The following is a 17,382-nucleotide window of genomic DNA, read 5'->3' as shown; positions in this document are numbered from 1 at the left end:
AACTCTCACATCCATACATGACTACTGGAAAAACCATAGCTTTGATTATATGGACCTTTGTTGGCAAAGTAATGTCTCTGCTTTTTAATATGCTGTCTAGATTGGTCATAATTTTTCTTCCAAGGAGCAAGCATTTTTTTAATTTTATGGCTGCAGTCACCATCTGCAGTGATTTTGGAGCCCCCCAAAATAATGTTCCCATGGTTTCCCCATCTGTTTGCCATGAAATGATGGGACCGGACTCCATGATCTTAGTTTTCTGAATGTTGAGTTTTAAGCCAACTTTTTCACTCTTCTCTTTCACCTTCATCAAGGGACTCTTTAGTTCTTCTCTGCTTTCTGCCATAAGGGTGGTGTTATCTGCCTATCTCAGGTTCTTGATATTTCTCCTGGAAATCTTGATTCCAGCTTGTGCTTCATCCAGCCCAGCATTTCTCATGATGTACTCTGCATATAAGTTAAATAAGCAGGGTGACAATATACAACCTTGACGTACTCCTTTGCCGATTTGGAAGCAGTCTGTTGTTCCATGTCCAGTTCTAACTCTTGCTTCTTGACCTGCATTCTCAGGAGTCAGGTAAGGTGGTCTGGTATTCCCATTTCTTTAAGAATTTTCCACTGTTTGTCGTGATCCACACAGTCAAAGGCTTTGGCATAGTCAATAAAGGGCTAGAGACTGTGATACATTTGAAGAGGAGTATTAACAAGAATGAAGGTGTGGAGGTGAAATGGGAGAGGGCTCCAGGAGGAAAGTGGAATGCGGCTTTTAGATTTTGGAAGTCGAACTTTCAAATTACTCGTGCTATTATTGCTTTGTGACAAATGTCAGTATATTAACACATGGAACCTGAATATATTTCAGAGCCTATTGCCAGACATGTGCTGTCCAGATGATTTGTTCCTGAATTGAATATTTTAACAACATTAATTTTTATTTAAAAATAGTTTATATTCACTGTAGAAATTTCAGGGGGAAAATCACATCATATTGAAGACTATTATATGAATTACTTATAATTCCATCACCAAGAGATAGGCATTATTAATATATTTCCTACCATTTTTTATTGCATAAATGTATGTGTAAATGCATATGTGTGCACATATATATACACACTCAACATCTGTTCATTAGAGGGTGAACTGAGATGGTCTTCTGTAGAAGGAAGAGATCTCCAAGAAAGAGATCACCATAGGTAGATCGTATTGACATTCCAAAGGGAGAATCTGTGAGAGATTCCTGATGGCAGAGATGGCCAGAATATGACAAGTTCATTCCTGTGTTTCATTTGCTGTACTGACCTTAAGTAGTCCCAGGTCTGGGCTTCTCTTGTGGCTCAGATGGTAAAGAATCCACCTGCAATGCGGGAGACCTGGATTTGATCCCGGGGTTGGGAAGATACCCTGGAGGAGGAAATGGCAATCCACTTCAGTATTCTTGCCTGGAGAATCCCAGGGACGGGGGGTCTGGTGGGCTGCCGTCTATAGGGTCACACAGAGTCAGACACGACTGAAGCGACTTAGCAGCAGTAGCAGCAGTGGCTCCATGTGGTGGAGCAGAGCTACATAGAAAAGTGTAGCTGTAGAAAGTGAGAGAGGGAGCATAGATTGAGAATTCCATGCAGGGGAGACGATGAGAGCATAAGCTCTACAGAATTTATCAAATATTTTATGAACTGTGCCAGACTTCACCATGCTCTGCAGGATAGGAGGGCCATTTCAGTAGGCATGCTTCCAGCTGCGAGGTAAAGATGACGCTGAGTAAATGTGACCCAGCAACAGGGAATTGACTTTTCACACTTAACAGGAAAAGCCAATAATTCATTGAGGTTAGAACTCTGGGGTGTGCCCTATAATTTTCTTTTCTTCTCTTTCATGGTTGCAAAATGACTGCTACAGCTCCCCACATCATTTCTTCCTACAACTCCAGTTCAAAGCAGGTTGTAACAAGATGAAACATAGAGTTTCTCCCACTTGCGTTTTCTCAATAGTGAAGAGAAAAATGCCCCACGAGTCTAACGCAGAATTTTTTTTATATATCTCATTGGCTAGAACTTGGCTGTGTCCACCTCCCCTAAAATAAAGTGATACTTGCTCAAAACACTTAAAAATTCTGATTTTTAAGGCATTGTTTTTTTTTATAGGAGCTCAAGCCATTTTATTTCAAAAATAACCCAAGGCTGGCTAGAAAAATTTGTCTTTTAGATGCTTTCCTTATCCAAGCACACACATTGCCCTCCCAGAGAATCCCCAATAGGGGTACCAGAGCAGCCACTCAGTTCCTTGTTGTGTGGCAAAGTGAGCTAGAAAGTTGCTCTCAAGCCTCCCTATATATTTGTCTCACAGGCAGACATATATGCAATTATCCATTGCATCAGAATCTCCACGATTGGAGCTTTATTGTCAGTTACTTCTCCTTTCAATTCCACTTGTGATACTAGTCTCCAGCCAGACTTGAGAACTAAGGATTAGGGCCTCTACTAGCATAGCACCAATGGAAAGTACAATGAAGTCTCATCATGCGCTATAAAGTCACATTTAATTCACGAATACTGAACCACTGCCCCTGGGGAAGTATAGAATTAGGTTCCTGAGGACATAATATTTCTAAAATCCATTAATGCATAACCTTGTTTTCTGTGTGTTTCTCTTTAAAGACCCCTTATTTAATATATGTTGTTAATTCACTAACAGTATACTCAGGGTCAACAATACTGTAACTCATACCTGAATAAAGCATATCTAACACATATTTCTCTTTGAGGCACATCACAGCCTTCCAGTGCTTGGATATGCCAGATAACACTTCAGGACTATGCTTGGGGTCATTTCAAACAGTGAAATCACCAACAAAAAGTGCAAAATGATGAAACATTAATGCTGAACATGTGTTGAAAAGGACGCTGGTTTGTAAGGTGAAAACTGAAACAAGAAGCAGAGTATCCCTTTTTTAAGCCTCAGCTGGGAAAATTGAATTTTATAATATTTTAAATAGAATAGTTCCTGAATACACCTACAAGAATTTAGTTTTTCCCCTCTGAATTCCTAATGAGAACAGATGTATCTGAGTCCTGCATTTGTGTGTCTATTTGCACATTTGTGTTGAGGATGTAAAGATCCAACAGTTCTAGGAGGCTTGCATGGTCTTTCCCACCCCTCAGAACTGGTACACAATCCTAGAACTTAATCAGAGGGTTCCATGTCATTGATTCTTTCTCCCTCAAATGCAGTAAAAATCACAAGACAGATATACTGTACTATGTGGGAGATTTTTAAAATTTTAATGAAAGAGTAGTTCAAATTATTTTGTTACTACAAATGATCTATTTAAAATATTTAAAGAATTTATGATTTTAATAGATAGAGTAATGTTAATAAGGATGCAAACATGGACTATGAGTGTTAACTAATTTTCTACATCTCAGAAATGTTTTGTTTTTCAGGAATAGACTGTTTACATGCACAGTAATGTGCTCTGTGTCATTAATTAGAAATTAAAAATAGTAATTTCATTTAGTATTTGTAAAACACCACAGTGAACTGTAGAAAAAAACCTAAACTTCCTCACAGAATGAAATTCTAAAAGCTGACCCAGGGTCTTAGGTGGGGCCAAACGCTGCCTTTGGCCTATTAAGTTCCCTGGAACCTCAATGACTCAGCTTCTCCTATGTGGAGCCGACAGACTCAAAGCAGCACCAAATCCTAGACATTCAGCTGTAGTCATACCATTCACTTCCCTTGCTTCCTTCCTTAGGCTCTTCTGTACAGCGACTGGCTGCTGATGGTGATGCCTCTGCCGCCACCTTGTGGGAACTTTACTATCAAATCTTAATTGCATCACAATTGATTTGGCTGGTATGAAGTCAAAAAAACTATCCTTTGCCATTCATTTTTGTGATACTGTATAGGAAGAAAAATAAAATTTCAGAAAGAATAACATACTGCACCATACCCAAAAAGCAGACTCATCTAGTAACAAAATGTTTAGTCTTATTTATGTCATATTCATTGATTTTTATTTAATGCAACTATATCTGGAATACAAAGTCATAAGTGGTAGAGAACGTCACCATATAATTTTTATTATATTCCATTAATATGAAATATGAAATATGTCATCCCAGGAAACTTTCCTGTTAAGTAAATCAAAGGTAGAAACTTGTTAGCACATGATACTATTTGACTTTCTTAACAATATGAGTTTGAAGTGGTATCACCTTATGCTTTTAATTTGCATGCTTCTGAATTTGAAATAAAATTTTGTATCAAATATTTTTTTAAAGACATTGTTTCTATACTATTCCTTTTTCTTGAAAATGCCATTTTTATGGAAGAAACTGGAGCTTTTTGTCCAATACTTAATTACATGAGTTAAAATATGTAAACAGCATTTTTTCTTCCATTAGAATGGAGAAAGCAATGGCAGCCCACTCCAGTACTCTCGCCTGGAAAATCCCATGGACAGAGGAGCCTGGTAGGCTGCAGTCCACGGGGTCACTAAGAGTTGGACACGACTGGGTGACTTTACTTTCACTTTTCACTTTCATGCATTGGAGAAGGAAATGGCAACCCACTCCAGTGTTCTTGCCTGGAAAATCCCAGGGATGGGGGAGCCTGGTGGGCTGCCGTCTATGGGGTCACACAGAGTCGGACATGACTGAAGTGACTTAGCAGCAGCAGCTACAATTATAGATTTTTTGCCAGATAAAAGAAAAGGGAAATTATCTATATTTCCCAATGGGAAGATAATTTAGTATAAAGTATTATATTTTATAAAAACAGAGAAAACAGTAAAAGCACTAATTTTTCTAGTAGAGAATTTCACTATTTTGCAAAAGTAGACTGAGATTCATAGAAGTTGTATTATTCTGCCCAGTGTCACACAGCCAGTAAATGAACCTGGAGTCATTGATCCGTCTGAAATATTTACTGCACTGTTCCTTCAAGAGTTAAAACAGACGATAATGAGTAGAACCTATTGTTTTAAAATGTAGGTTTTATTGTTATTCCAATAGGACGAGGACAACAGATCAGGAGGTGATGGCCAAGTTGGTTACAGTTTGTAATAGGAGGGGCACACCAGACCATGCATAGGGAAGCACCAGGGTCAGTCAGGAGGTATAAAGAGCCAAGGAAAAGGATGAGTGGAGCCTGCATTTTGGTTTCCATGGGAAAGGCCAGGCAAGGCAGGGTAAGCAGGGTTAGAATTGGCTAGTTTAAATAATTTCAGCAGGCTCTGGGTCATAGAGGCTGTTTCTTCCAGTTGCTTCGTATCTGGCCCCAGGGAGATTAGTGCAGAGGATTCTGTGTCTTGACAAGACAGATCCAGAGAGAGGTGGTAGTTCAGAGTTCAGGCCCTAGATTACCTAGTTTGCCTACAAAAGACCGTGTTGAGTCTTTTGCTGTCTTTAATAATTGGTTAGCCCCTGGGAAGGGCTTCCCTGGCATCTCAGTGGTGAAGAATCTGCCTGCAATGCAGGAGTGCAAGTTCAGTCCCTGGGTTGGGAAGATCCCCTGGAGAAGGAGGTGGCACCCCACTCAAGTATTCATGCCTAGAGAATCCCATGGACAGAGGAGCCTGGCAGGATCCAGTCTGTCCATATGACCACAAAGTGTCAGATATGACTGAGTGACTAAACACATATACACAATTCCCTTTGGTAGGTTCTGGGCTTCCTTGATAGCTCAGTGGTAATGAATCCACCTGCAATGCAGGAGACACAGGGTCGATCCCTGGGTCAGGAAGATCCCCTGGAGAAGGAAATGGCAACCCTCTCCAGTATTCTTGCCTGGGAAATCTCATGGACAGAGGAGCCTGATTGGCTACAGTTCGTGGGGTCGCAAAAGAGTCAGATCGACTTAGTGACTAAACAAGTCCTGGGAGGGGCAGTTAGTCTGGCCCCAGATCCCAGAACTTCAAATATTTAGAAAATAAGAAAATGTAGTTAGTGTATCAATTAACATACTCTCTTGAAATCAGAATGTGTATGTGAATGAATGAAATCAGTGGAGTTAATAAAGGGAAATTGTCCTAATTCTGTTATAGGTATTAATTCGTTATCTGCATGATGTGGTTAGCGAATAGTGTTCTACATGAACATTTCTCAACTATCAATCAGAAGGAAATAGCAATATTGATCTAAATATCAACTATCTGGGGGGGCTTCTGTGGTGGTCCAGTGGTTTAGAATCTGCCTTGCAATGAAGGGATGTGGGTTTGATCCCTGGTCAGGGGACTAAGCTCCCAGATGCCTTGGAGCAACTAAGTCTGCACGCCACAACTAGAAAGTTCGTGCACCACGGAAGATCCCAAGTCCGGCAACTAAGACCTGAGGCAGCCAAATGAATACACACATTAAAAAATTAAAAAAATATGAACTACTTTTTTCATCCTTGAATAACTATGATAAAGTCATAATAAGCTTGAAGATACATGTTTGCTTAGTTAATACTTAAGGTTGAGATTATAACCATTTAATTTTCAAATTTATACTGAAAAAGCTCTATCTTAGGCACATGCTTTTCTAATAGAAATCAGTTTTTTATTTCCTTTTAAACAGTTTTTACTTTATGTGTATATTTATTTAAAATAATATAGGAAAAACATTTTATACAGGAATTTTAACTTAAATGTTCATGTTGATGTATGGCAAAACCAATACAATATTGTAAAGTAACTAGCCTCCAATTAAAATAAATAAATTTAAATTAAAAAAATAAATATTTGATCTTTCTTGCCTACATACCTAAATATATGCTACATCCCCACTCACCCCTTTTTGGTAAAGTTTCTCTTGATTTAATTATGTTTGCTGATATCATTAACTACCATTTTAACAATTATGAGCCAACTGTGGCCTAAAGATTCTGTTGCTAGGTTACATCCTCCTCTCTCCTCCCCCTCCCCCTTTCTTCTGAGCTGGTTGCCATAGTGCCTCTTGTAATGGGTGGATCAAGTCTGTAATGGAATCATGGTGGCTGAATAAAAACCTAGGTTTTCTTTCATTCTCCGTCTCATCTCCATAGCCTAATTGCTCAGTCAAGCATTTGGTTTTAACAAAAGAGAAATTCGCTATTCAATGTAATCTTTCTATAAATACTAACTTTAAGCAATTTATCTGGATTTTTGCCTTACAGAAAAATTACATAAATTGAGTCTCTAATTGAAGAGCTGTTAAATTTTGGCAGGATTATAAATGTACGTTATGGAATTGGTTTCTCTTCACCATTTTTTATCTTTTCCACTTGCCTCTGAGGATTCATGCTCCACCCTCCCCTATACCCCTATACCCCGGGAGGCTGTTGTGTCCCTAAACTCCCTTTTTCTTTGGCTTTTGATGGAGATCGGTCATTGGAATTTCTGAAAGGAGATTGGAGACAGGGAAGAGAGATAGGGAACTCCCTTCTATCCAGCGTATCTTACATACCTCCACTGAAGGTCATGACAGGTGGCCCTCTCCACACAGCAGCTCTTTCCAGGTTTCAGGAGCTGTCTCCTTGCCTTGCCCCCACAGCCTAAATGTGGTAATTGATTCTCACTGTTGCTTGCACTGAGAAGCTGTATGATCCCTTATTGGTGTCTCTTAACTATGTCAACATCTTTGTAAATAGTGACTTTATTATAATCCCTCAATTACTGTTTGAGTATGCCATCTGCATTTTTAATAAATAAATGTACCAACAACTAGAGGGCTTCCCTAGTTGGCTCAGCTGGTAAAGAATCCTCCTGCCAATGCAAGAGATGCAAAAGACATGGGTTTGATCCTTGGATAGGGAAGATCCCCTGGAGAAGGAAATGACAACCAGCTCTAGTATTCTTGCCTGGAAAACTCCATGGACAGAGGAGCCTGACAATTTACAGTCCATGGGGTCGCAAAGAGTCAGACACAACTGAGCACTCATGCACAGCAACAAGTGAGTTTTATGGGTAGAGGCCAGAAAACAAAGCAACAATTTGAGATAGACTAAGTTGAGCAGATCTTGGATGGTGCATTAATTGAGTTTCTTATACCCACTCTGGTGATGGTTTTTGCACCATCACTGATCATGGATCCTCATCTGTGTTAGTACATGTCATAATTCCTATCCTCTGGGACCTTACAAAGGGTGTACTAAACTTTTTCTTTTACTTAATTTCTAATTTGGGAGAACTCAATAAAGTGCTTTATAGCTTAATTCTTAGCTTTTAAACAACTTAGAAAGCTTAAGCTGGGAACTTCATTCATTTATTCAAAACTACAGGAGCACTTTGGGTTATCATTTTCCAAACATGAAAATCAATTAGGTAATGTTTTGTTTTAAAAATATTTTGCAACTGTTTTTTGATCTGTGCCTACATTCACCATGCGCCTTATTACTATCTTAGTTTCCTCTTAAAATGTATTGAATAACTGGTGCTATTTATTTCAGAAGGTTGTTGTGAATATCAAATATAATATTCTGCAAAATAGCTGTGAAAAGTATCATGTGCTATATAAATACCTAGATCGTAGGGGAATTCCCAGGTGGCCAGTGCTTAGGATCTGTGCTTTCACTGTTGAGGGCCCAGTTCAATCGGTTCAATCTCTGATCTGGAAACTATGATCTCAGAAGCTGCACAGTGTGACCAGATTCATAAATATATAAACAACAAACATTTATGGAAAACAAGATTCTAATCTTTTCATTCATTCTTATTACCAGGTCTTATTTCTACCAGCAATCTTATCTTCACACATGCATGTGTGGAAATAAGATAATCTCAGCTTTTAGGCAGTCCGTGATCTATTTAAGAATTGGATCACTTTTATGGTTTTGATCAAATTATTTTAGGTTTTGGTAACTCAAACTCACACAATATATGTTACTGACTGAAGGGATAAGCACCAACCAAAAGTATCAATCAATGATATTTCATTTCTATCTTTCTAGAAAGTCAGTGTTGTGAGTGTATGATCTCATGTTAATATGGGGTCTGATATTCACAAGCATGAAACCTGTATTTAAAATTTAAGACAGGATTTCCCCGGTGGTCGGTTATAAAGAATCTGCCTTTCAGTAAAGGGGATTGGGGGTGGGGTTCCACCCCTTGTCGGGGAACCAAGACCCCACTTGTGGTGGAGCAACTAAGCCCATGCACCACAACTAAGTTTGCATGCCACAACCAGAGAGTCTGTGTGTCACAGTGAAAGATGCTGCGTGACACAGTGAAGATTCTGTGTGCCGCAACGAAGACCCAATGCAACCAAATAAACAAACAAACATTTACAAATAAAATGTAAGACAGGTGTTTTTCCAATATTACTGAATCACAGGTAACTTCACCAAGGCTATTAATTATAGTGTTGGTGCTTGTATTGAGCATTAGTGGTAGACACACATTGTGATTAACATTACACATAGCATTTCTAAAGAAGCTTGTGTTGAATCCAGATTGCTTAATAGAGCTTTAGCAATCCAAGTATATTTATTGCTATCTATATATATATATTCAGAAGCTACCATTGTTCACCTTTCTGAAAAGCCCTGTTGACACTTTTCATATATGTATTACTGTTTATTAAATTGCTTTAGAGTTTGTGCTTCTGCCAATAGAGTACTTAACATTACCAGAATCAGAAACAGACAACCGTGTTGTTGAAAGTCTAGCTGAATAAGGTCAATTTGTCAAGTGGCTGGTTTCAATAATAAATGGTAAATAATATTCAGGTTTTTCTTACTTAGGAAGCTTATAGCTCTCTGTCCTCCCTAGCAGGAAGAAACCTTAGGCAGTGCTGAAAGAAACTGAACCTTTGGACTTTTAATGAAATTATTACCAGATGACTTCACTTTGTACTGTCATATTTTTATACCTTGTGAAAGTAACACATATAGAGCCTTCATTATTTCATGTTGAAAACACAATGAATAATTTCTGGAGAAAGTATAATTACTGCACGTCTATCAATTAAAGCAATGACATGAAATCTATGTGAATATATTTTAGCATGAAATAAATGAATTATAGGGTGGAACCAAGGTGATGACACAGCAGACACTTATGACTGTGTCTCCTCTTCCTCACCTTTTAGATGATTTATGTTATAGATAACTATGGTCCCTTAAAATTCATTTATTGAAGCCCAACAGTGTGATGGTATTTGGAGATAGCATCATTGAATGGTAATAAGATTTAGATGAGGTTATGAAGGTGTGCCCCTCAGAGTGGAATTTTTAGTGCCCTTATAAGAAACACCAGAGAATTCACTTCTCTGTCTACCTTTGGCTAAAGGCCATGTGTGGCAACAGTGAGAAGGCAGCCATATGCAGCTCAAGGTGTCTCACCAATCCTCTGGCACCTTGATCTTGAGCGCTCAGTCTCTAGAACTAGGAGAAATAAATTCCCATTGTTTAAGCAGTCCTATCTATGATATTTTTGTTAAGGCAGCACAAGCTGTCCAAGACATTGGGTGTGCATAATTTCTCAAACTATGTGGATTTAAAGGTTGCCAGAATCACTTTGCATTTATAATAAGCTTTACCTTTAATTCACTAGGTCATAATCTGTTTCTATCATTCATTAATTCTATGGAAAACAATGTCAAAGAGGCATTAATTTCTTGGGCCCTCTCACTTTCATTGCCACTAGGAATGACTTCCATTTTAAGGCCATTTTTGGAGGAATATCTCTTACAGAATTCTTCACTACTTCTTAACAGTTGCAATGTATCAGGTGGGAAATAGAAAGGTTCAGTAAGGAGCAAATGCTGGGTGGTTGGTAGGCACTGTTCCCTCCAACAAGTCTCTTAGACCAACAACCTACTTAACATTGTTACTTAGTCTCCTAGGTGTCTCAGATCTAACATATTCAATATTGATTTTTGATTTGGCTATCCCAAACAGTTCTTCCTCCAGTTGCCACCATTAACAATGATACACAAAACTGGACAGTAGTTAAAGAAGTAAGGGTAATTTAAATTGGTCATAGACTATTAATAATAGGGAAATTATAGGGAAAAGAATCTGATGTGAATTGAACTCAACTTTGACTTGTAGATAGGTGACTGTGTTTTAAAGGGAGGATGAGGGAATAAGGGGTGGGGGTAAGTGAGGGCCTTGTAGAATCTGGAAAGCAAGAAAAAATTACAAAGAGCAGGAAGAGGGGTCTAGCCCAAGTGAAATCCTTTGGGGTTTGCCAAGTGGCACTTATCAGAGTAGGCTGCTCCCCTCTCTCAGAGAACTGGGAGATGGGACCCTATCTTCAGGTGCTGGCTGCAACAAGCCAGCCAGTAACAGTAAATTCTTTTGGAAGCTTTGAGTCTTCTCATGTGTGCACTTTAAGGGGACTAGGGTCATTCTAGGGATACAGCCTTGAGCTGTTAGAAACCAAGTTAGTTTTTGTTCAAGTTTGTGTGGGCCAGGGTTAAGAAGATCGCTCAGAAGAACCTGGCTAGAGTTTGGCCAAGGAGAGAAACTTTGTCACCAAGCCAATAATGGTCAAATCCAAAACATCAGTAAATCAAGAAAGCTATACCTTAAAAATTGAAAATTATCTGACCACTTCTTACCATCTCAACTGCTGTTCCATGGTAAGTCACCATTATCTCTAAATTACCAACAGATTGCTGATAGATCTCCTTGCTTCTCTACTAATCCACTTCAGTCTATTGTCAGTATAGCTGAAAGAATGATGCTTTAAAATGTAAGTTACATCATGTCCAGCTAAGGCTCCAACCCCTTAAGTGGCTGTTATCTCACCCAGAGGATGGAAGAATTGCTTGCAAAGGTATGTAAAGTCCTGCTGTGATCTTCCCCAACGTTCCTGCTCTGTAACCATTCTATGACTCAACCTCTGGTTCAATCCACACCAGACTCACTGGGCTCCTTACTTTGCTTTAAACAGGTAATCAGATTTCTGGATTATAGCTCTAGTTCTGCTTAGAATATACTTCCTACAGAGAATTTCATGTCTAACTTTCTCATGTCCTTTAATCCTTTGCACAAACATCCTTTGCTTTACAAGGCTACTTTGGGCACCCCATTCTATACTGCCACCTACTTAGTCACCTCCCTACCCCACCTCTGTTTTCATGTTCCTTTTGTTCCACAGCATTTATCATCTTCTAACATATCTAGTCAAGGCTATGGTTTCTCCAGTGGTCATGTATGGATGTGAGAGTTGGACTGTGAAGAAAGCTGAGCACCGAAGAATTGATGCTTTTGAACTGTGGTGTTGGAGAAGACTCTTGAGAGTCCCTTGGACTGCAAGGAGATCCAACCAGTCCATTCTAAAGGAGATCAGTCCTGGATGTTCATTGGAAGGACTGATGCTGAAGCTGAAACTCCAATACTTTAGCCACCTCATGTAAAGAGTTGACTCATTGGAAAAGACCCTGATGCTGGGAGGGATTGGGGACAGGAGGAGAAGGGGGCGACATAGAATGAGATGTCTGGATGGCATCACTGACTTGATGGACACGAGTTTGAGTAAACTCCGGGAGTTGGTGATGGACAGGGAGGCCTGGCGTGCTGCAATTCATGGGGTCACAAAGAGTCGGACACGACTGAGCGACTGAACTGAACTGACCACACTATATATTAATTTACTTATTCATTATCATTAGTTATTATTTCTTATTCTTCCTGCTGGAATATAAGCTCCACAAGGGCAAAGACATCCTCCCCACTTCCACTGATGTATATTTTTTCCATCTAAACTTGTACTACAATATAGATGTTAAATAAGCATTTATTGACTAAAATGAATTAGGCTATCTATGTGAAATTTCTTAGTGCTATAAAATAAGCTCCACTCATGCTGTTTTTCATTAGCTGGTATATCTTAGTATTTGGTGTATAAATGATTCCTGAGAGGGGCAGATTCTGGCTCTGAAGTTTGCTGAGGAGCAGTAAATATTTACTGTCTCTATTTTCCTATGCTTTCCATCTGTGAAGAGGGGGATAAAGAAAAAATTCATGTAGAGGGAAAGAGAAAGTGAGATGGGCACAGATAGGAAAGGGAACCATCGTTATTTCACTGTTTATATTGTATTAGTAAAGGTATTGGTTAGTTGAATATCTAAACTCACCCTGAGGCCAAAGACCACCAAAGATTTGGAAGAAATACTGTAAGTAGACATAGTCATGAAAACTTTACACTTGTCAGAAGGCATGTATTTCCTGTGTAAGAGAACAAATTTTAGGCTCATCTTAGTCAAAACCATGAATTTTCTTGTTTATTTCTCTAGTTATTGGTGTGCCATTTTTTCTGCTCTTTAAGACCTCTTCACTAATGGTGTAAATAATTTTTGTTTTATTTTAAAATACTATGTGGGTAGAGAGAGAGTAAATGGGCTCTCTCCTCTAAAGCAAGACCAGTGAGTCTGGTGTGGATTGAGCCAAAGGTGAGTCATAGAGTGGTTACAGAGCAGCGGCACTGGGGAAGATCACATCAGGACTTTACAGGCCATAGCAAGCATATTCTTTCATCCTCTGGGTGAGATAAGGGCCACTTATGGGATTGGAGCCTTAGCTGGACATGATGTAACTTATTTTTTTAAAGCGTTGCTCTTTCAGCTGTGATGTCAATAGACTGAAGTGGGTTAGTGGAGAAGAAAGAAGATCTATCAGCAAAATACAAAATTTTGTATTTTAAAATACAAAACAAACAAATGTATTGTTTAAGAGACCACATTCTGCAGCTAAACTTCCTGGGTTCTAACCTCAGCTTTGCTATGCTAACACTGCATTATAGATAAGTGATATTCAACTCTCCACCTTAGTTTTTACATTTATAAAATAATAATTGTCTATACCTGATGGAGTTCTTTAGAGGAATAACACTTCACAAAACAGTGCCTGTTACATACTATTTATTATTGTTGTTGTTTAGTCGCTAAGTCATGTCTGGCTCTTTGTGACCCTATGGACTGTACTCGCCAGGCTTCTCTGTCCATGGCAAGGAAACTGGAGTGGGTAGCCATCCCCTCCCCCAGGGGATCTTTTGGATCCAACCATTGTCTCCTGCATTGGCAGGGATATTCTTTGCCATTGAGCCACCAGAAGAGTCCATTTACTCTAGAAGCTATTTTTTATGAAATAACAGAGTAATTTATGAAAAAACATGTACGACTTAAGATGGTTTTTATACATTCTATTTTCATAAAATGATACTGTTCATACCATATTCAGTGAATCATGGAGCAAATTGTCATTACTGTTACTATTGAGCTGCAGCATGAAGGCCTGCAAGCCTATGCTTATCCAGACTTAAGTCCAGAGAAATGTCTTTGATGTCTGCAACAGAGACATCAAAGGTTTAAGGGATGGGAGAACTTGCACATCTGACACGATATCCTTGAGAAAACCCTACCATGCCTGGGGGACTGCGGGCGGGACACTGGGCAGTCTTTGCTCTAGGGGCCGGGAGTTACCAATTATAGGGGGAATTGACATCAAGTTGATTTACTGGTTACCAGGGGAACCAGCAGAAGGCCTGTCCCTCACTGCCCCTTTTGATAAGCTATCATTGTGGTTAAAGTAACAGTTATTAGCCAGGGCCTGGGGCAAGTATGTGGGAAGGTCAGCCAGGTGAGCAGGGTGTAGGTGAAGCAGGCACTCACTGGTCAAGCAGGGGTTATACGGAGAGGAAGAGAACAGCCATCTTGGGTTGCTGTATCACACAATTACTTTTAAAAAATACTCCTATTGATTCATTTGAAATTTCAGTTCCTACAATTTATTGTTCCTGGGAAATTTATTATATGAAATAATGGGTCTGGAGAGAGATACAGTAGACTATAGTGTTGAAAATCTTCTCTGCATCTCAAATGATAGTGTAAGGGTGGTAAAATAATTTTCCGTTTACCCTTCCGAGTTCTTGGCAGAGATCCCCATAATAAAAAACAGACGAGCAAGAGAAGAAAATCCCAGAGGTTTACTAACACATATACTCATGTGTATGTTGTTGTTATATGTGTGTGTGTGCTTAGTGGTTTCCAACTTGTTGCTGAGAGTCATTTCCAACTCTCAGACCCCACAGACTGTAGCCCACCAGGCTCCCCTGTCCAGGGGATTCCCCAGGCAAGAGTACTGAAGTGGGTTTCCATGTCCTTCTCCAGGGAATCTTCTTGACCCAGGGATCAAACCTGCATCTCCTGCAGGTCTCCTACACTGCAGGCAGATTCTTTACTGCTGAGACCAGGGAAGATGGCATGGGAGATAATCAGAGAAAATGAATAATTCTCAGAGGTGGCTTAGAACTTTGGCTTAAATGCCATCTTCAGATAAAGAGAAAAGGAAGGTATGAGTAAACCACCTGTGGGGTAGTTACCAGGAAAAGAAGGATAAACAAGCATAAGATTTGTTATATAGATTTAAGTCCCTGCCTTCGTTATGGCAAGGGTCCACATTTGTCTCAGAGTACTCATCTCTGTCCTTTCCGGTAGAGAGTGGAGGAGTGTCACTTTGGTCCTGCTTTTAGACAAATGGAGAATAGAGAACTTTTCTTGTATCTGCTTCTTCTCGATTGCCTTCCAAATAATCCTTATGCCAAAGTGGCGTATTTTGGGGTGGGATATTCTGCTACCCTTCAGTACGAGTTTCCCTGGCTAGTTCTTTCTCTAAGAAAGAAACACACTACCTAGAACTTCAAAGGGTCTGATATCTTTTCCTATTTACCAGCTAAGAAGTAGCCTGCCACAAATTCACAGAAGTTGACAGAAGAACAAGAGGTTTCTCTGTCAGAGACAAAGGACTCTGTTACTCATAGCACAATAGGCTGTGGATTCCTCAGCCTGGAGGAATTCTCATGAATTCCTTTTGTTCCCAAGTTCCACTGAGTGAAATGAAGCTGCTAGATGGGTAATAAAGAAGCAATGGGTTTGAATCACCATGGAGGAACTCTAAGTTTAGGAAAATCCTGCGAGCACACACAAGCAAACTTTTCCCTGGAAGGAGAGTTTCACTTTGCTATCCTGCAGTCAAGCTTCTCTCAACCCTTGAAGAAAATAGTATCTCTATCTTGAAATTATGGGTTTCCTAGGTGGCAATAGTGGTAAAGAGTTAACCTGCCAACGCAGGAGACATAAGAAATGTGGGTCGGGAAGATCCCCTGGAGAAGGGCATGGCAACCCACTCCAGTATTCTTGCCTGGAGAATCCCATGGACAGAGGAGCCTGGAGGGCTATAGTCAGACATGACTGAAGCAACTTAGCACATCTTGAAATTATATACGAAGAAATGCAAGGGGCCCATGGAGTGTTGACACAAATGCAATGCATTGATAAGGCTAGTACAATGAAAAGAAGATGCACAAAAATTCTGACCAGAGATTTAGACTAACATTGTAAATGTAAAACACTTGGTCCTTTCTGAGCATTTCTTTGAATATGTAGTTAATCAACTAGAATAAAACTTTGCAATGATTTTGATAGGGACAGAATGGACAAAGTCAGTGTTTAAATAGTGAATCACACTAGGGGACTGTAAATAGAAAAATACAAGAGAACCCTGTAAATTAAGAGGGTTGCTTAACCACAAAACCAAGCAGGCTTGCTTAACAACAAAACCATGCAACAGGATGGGATGGGATACTCCCCCAAACAATAAAGCAATGGTGGTATGAGAGGCACATCCTGCCCTGTGAGCTCAGTAAATTTGTGATCCCTAGGACATGCTCTCTGCATACATAAAAAACAATTTGTGGACCTAGTTTGATCACACAGGGACAAGAAAACGACCCTGTTCAACCTGGAAGAGGAACTAATGATGGAAGCACGACATCTACTCAAGAAAGACAAAGAAGGTCTTTTCCCCCTCGCCACTCTTCCTTTGATTATGAAACTGTAGCCCATGAAATTCCTGGGGCACGACATTTCTCACTCACCCTCTTGTAAGTCTCACAGGTGTCCTATTCTAATAAACCACTTCTTATTTACCTCTTTGCTGTGGCTGAATTCTTCTCTGCCCTGAGCCATAAAGGACTATGATACCAGAGCTCTTTGCAGCCCCCTTGAAATGATATCAATTGGTTTCAATTTGTTTCGCTTTGTAATGTTTTATCACTTGATGCTTTAATGAGTCAAATGTTCTTTTCTCTTATCAAAAAATTTTTACCATCCCCCTTTATCTATTTATGCCAATTTAACCTCATTGGCCAAAGTATTTCTTATCGCGTTAGCGGAACCAAGGCACACTTTCTCAAGGGTGCTTTGTACCTTAGCAATCTTCCTTTCTGTCTCTTTCTGGGAAAATTAGGTTTTACAATGTTGAACAAGTTCCTCCTCTGTAGGATAGCTGAACAAGTTCCTCCTCTGTAGTTACTCAGCTTTGCAAGGTTAATTTCCCCTGCCAATAGGTAACACTTTCTTCCACATCTTTATTTATTTATTTTTTCGTCCATATTTTTAAGAAACATTTTAGCAG

This window comes from Bos taurus, chromosome 2, assembly GCF_002263795.3.
Source record: "Bos taurus isolate L1 Dominette 01449 registration number 42190680 breed Hereford chromosome 2, ARS-UCD2.0, whole genome shotgun sequence".
Classification (NCBI taxonomy): domain Eukaryota; kingdom Metazoa; phylum Chordata; class Mammalia; order Artiodactyla; family Bovidae; genus Bos; species Bos taurus.
The sequence above is the reverse complement of the archived record's forward strand: the minus strand, read 5'-3'. Positions refer to the sequence as shown.